The sequence below is a fragment of the Athene cunicularia genome (assembly GCF_003259725.1).
Source record: "Athene cunicularia isolate RWA chromosome 3 unlocalized genomic scaffold, athCun1 chr3_part1, whole genome shotgun sequence".
Lineage (NCBI taxonomy): Eukaryota > Metazoa > Chordata > Aves > Strigiformes > Strigidae > Athene > Athene cunicularia.
This window is the reverse complement of record NW_020799097.1, coordinates 12,545,352-12,549,680: the sequence shown is the minus strand read 5'-3', so window position 1 is coordinate 12,549,680 and position 4,329 is coordinate 12,545,352.

The following is a 4,329-nucleotide window of genomic DNA, read 5'->3' as shown; positions in this document are numbered from 1 at the left end:
TATATCTATATCTATATCTATATCTATATCTATATCTATATCTATATCTATATCTATATCTATATCTATATATATAGATAGATATATCTAATTCTATGTGCCCATACATATATGCATAGAAAATACAGATATCCATACATGCAGAAAACCAATAGTTAAACAGTCTGGCCTGAAGTCTTTTGAACTACAGACACTTTAAGCGGAATTCATCAAGGTTAGGTCAAATTCTTTGACCTGCCCATTTTTAAACAGTAGTAGATCTCAGTTTTATTAGATGTATTTTACAAAGGCAATCTTGCTGCTACTATACAGCAAGTACTGGTTCTGTCAGCTTTAAACCATGTTTCAGAAGATTTTCTTGTTGTTATGGATAAACATTAAAAAAAAAAAAAAAAAAAAAAAAAAAAGAAAAAAAAGAAGGAAAAAAACCCAAACCAAAACAAATCTCCTCTCTCTCTTCAGCATAGCTGCATTCATCTGGGAATTCCATGCAGTTTTATAGACTTCCCGCTTTATCATAGGCAAAGACATTCTTCTGTGGCTTAATTTCTTCTTCTTAGAGAAGAGAGATTAAAATAGATAGAAGTATTAGTGGAATGCCACGTCTGTGAATGAACTGTGAGTGGTAGGGACAGAACTGAGGCACTGAGCAACTATAAGCTTTTCTTCCTCCATGTTGGAAGACCCCAAGCTGTAGGCTAAGTGGGAGCAGGAACTCTGTAAACTCCCAGGAGATATTTCAAACCTCACATTTGCCCACAATATACCTTCGATTTGCCTTACAAAGCCTCACTGCATAGAGGAATCTCCAGAATAGGATCCCTGACTCCACAATCAGGACTGGATGCATCCCCTGAATGCCCCAAGGTTAATGCCACCACTTATAATTTGATGTGTCTTTAATAAACTGAAATTAAAGTCTCAGCCTGTGTCTGGGCTCAGATCAAATCATTTTAGCAACCTGAATAACTCCTGGCCCTTTCCCTAGCCTTGAGACAATGTCCCATGTCAACCTCATCCCTCCTACTCAAACTTCCTACCCTCCAAAGCAAAGCAATGCATTCAGACCATCCCTGCCCCATCCCAGCTCCCAGGCTGTGCCCAGGGCAGTCTGAGAGTGCCTGCAACTCTGGCCAGCCCTGAGCCAAGGACCATGCAGGATTGGTGTCTGAGTTTCCTCGCACAGTATTTTTAATACAACATTATGGCTTAGTCACCTGGCCATTCTTTCTTGTCACACTGGTGACCCTCAGTAGTGTTGCTTCTGATTTTTGCCTCATTTTCCTCCTGGGTGATGACATAGGAGTATTTATCACTGAAGAACTGTATGAGTACAACATGTAACAGTATCTGAGAGTTGTTAAAATAAAGGGTAGGAACAAGAAACATGGACTAAATCGGGTGTGAAACTTAAAGATCATTTGCCTTTATGAACAAGGCTAAGCCAGTTTACAGAGCCATGACTCAGACCACAGGAAAGGAGGTGAGAGTTAAAACAGAAAAAAAAAAAAAAAAAAATGCAGAAATACAAGCAATACAACAATAGAAGCATATGAAAATCTGAGGTGCTTGATGCTCTACAGGACCAGTCGTGTTCCTGACCTAATCCTATGAGGTAGCTGAAGTATGAAGCTCTATATCTGAGTGTCTCTGGGTTTGGATAGATAGTGTAACTAAAAAGACAAAGCCTGTGGCTGGGCAGAAGCCCTGAAGAAATGTCCTTGGGATCTGGTCAGGGGGAACCACAGGAGCCAACAGTGTGGCATGGCAGCAGGCAGGGCCGCCAGCAGACTGCCGGCCAGGAGCTCCCGGGCAGGAACGATCCCCGGAGCACCTGCCTGGTGGGCACCTGCGGAGGAAGCTGGGGCTGTTCAGCCTGCGTAAGGGCACCTTGGGTGGCTCAGCAACAGCCAGCCTGAGTTCAGGAAAGCAGCGCGAAGGTGAACTGCTTACTGTTGTGTTTGGTGAGAGAATGAATGACGAGACACAAGCTGAAACAAAGCCCCGCTCACACCCACCCCCGGTAACCGGGGCGGGTACCGGGTTAGCGCGGGGGAACCAGCACCACCCACCGCTGACAGGCGATCGGAACCCCGCGGGAGGGCAGCGGTAGCCACAGAGCTCAGGGTGGCCGGGCGGGACCTGAGTGTGAGCGCCCCGGGGCAGCTGGCGGGGCCGGGCGAGGCTCTGCCCGGCACAAGGTACGTTCGGGCCCTGCAAGCGCCCGGGCCGTGCCGGAGAGGGGAGGGGAGGGAGGGACGGCTCTGCGGGGCCGGGAGAGCACGGCGTGCGGGAACAGCACCCGGGGGCCGGCTCCCGCCCGGGCAGGGACACCGTGGGCACAACAGGCCCAGAGGGAGGGATGAGGATGGGGGAACCCGGGCAAGGTCCCGCACAAGCAGGCGGCTCTGCAGGTCCCTGCCTGCCGAGAGCGCCCGAGCCTGGCACCTGAGCCGGAGGGACTCGGAGCCACCGTTTGTGTGCGCTGTGATCGAGTGAACGATCTGCTCGGGCAGGGCTTGAACTGAGGGAGGAGGTGGAAAGGTTGAGGACGATCAGAGTGTGAGAACGACACTGACCGGTGGAGCCACGCTCTGAGACAACGGCAGCAGGCAGAGGCTCTACAAGAGATTCGCGACTCCCTCCCCTCCTCTCACCAGGCAGAAGGAGGGCGTGTGGGGGACAGGGGGGAATGGAGTCAGGTCCTTCCTCGGAAAGGCAAGCGAAAACCTTCTCGGCCCCCCTCACCGTCCCAGCTGTCATTATACAGTAGGTACGAGGCTTTGGAACTAGATGGGCAGCCAAATGAAGATGGAAATGAGGACCCATCTGGTGATCGTCCACGCCTTGTCCCTCAGCCCCACGACTTGCGACTTCTTCAAGTAAGAAGGAAAGGAGGGTAATTGTAGTGGGTGACTGTTCTGAGGTGTATGGAGGGGCCCGTATGTCGACCTGACCCATACCATAGAGAGCTCTGCTGCCTCCCTGGGGCTCGGGTCAGAGATGCTAAAAGGAAGGTCACTGCTCTGGTGCAGCCCTCTGATTACTACCCTTTGTTGATTATCCAGGCAGGTAACGATGAGGTGGTAGAGAGAAGCCTTAAGTAACTCAAAAAGGACTTCAAGGCACTGAGGTGGGTAACTGAAGGCTCAGGAGCTCAGGTCATGTTTTCATCAATCCCTCAAGTGGAAGGGAAAACCACTGAAAGAGGGTGGAAAACACATCTGATTAACACGTGGCTCAGAGACTGGTGCCATGGTCAGAATTTTGGGTTCTTTGATCATGGTGAGGTTTATAAGGCACCTGGTCTGCTGGTGACAAATAGGACAGGTGGGATGCAGCTGTCCCAGAGGGGAAAAAAGGATTCTAGGGCAGGAGTTAGCAGGGCTTGTTGACAGGGCTTTAAACTAGATATGAGGGGGGACGGGGAGATAACTGGGCCTGTTAGGAACAAGCTCAAGGGAAGCATGCCAAAGCTTGAAGGTTGGTGGACTGGTGAGGGCTCTCCCTCTGCCACTTCATTTGAGAGAAGGGAAAGATGTTTAGGAACCATAGAAGCACCTGAGAAGGGTCTGGTAGGGAATGGGGCCCACGGTCACAAAAAGGTGTTGGATTCTCTAGCTCATCTCAAGTGCACCTATACCAATGCACACAGTATGAGCAACAAACAGGGGGAGCTTGAGGCCATGATGCAGCACGAGAACTATGACATAGTAGCTGTAACAGAAACGTGGTGGGATGCCTCACGCGACTGGAGTGCTGCAGTCCATGGCTACAAGCTCTTCAGGAGGGATAGACAGGGAAGGAGAGGCGGTGGAGTGGCCCTGTAGGTAAGAGAATGGTATGACAGCTCGGAAATCACGTATAGTGATAAACGGAGTTGAGAGTGTTTGGATTAGTTAAGGACCAATAAAGCAGATCTTGCTGTGGGAGTCTGCTATAGACCCCCCAACAAAGCAGTGAGGTGGATGAAGCTTTCTATAAACACTTGGGAGAAATCTTGCAGTCACTTGCCATTGTTCCTGTGGGGGACTTTAACCTCCCAGGTATCTGCTGGGATCACAGCACAGCAGAGAGGGAACAATCCAGGAGGTTCCTGGAATGTGTGGAGGATAAATTCCTCACACATCTGGTGAGGGAGCCAACCAGGGAAGGTGCCCTCCTGGACCTGCTTCTTGTGAACAGGGAAGAGCTTGTGGGGGAGGTAAAAGTTGGAGGCTGTCTAGGGTGCAGTGATCGTGAGATGATTGAGTTTTCCATCCTTGGAGAAACAAAGAGAGGATTTAGTAATACTGCCACCTTATACTTCCAGAGGGCAGACTTTGACCT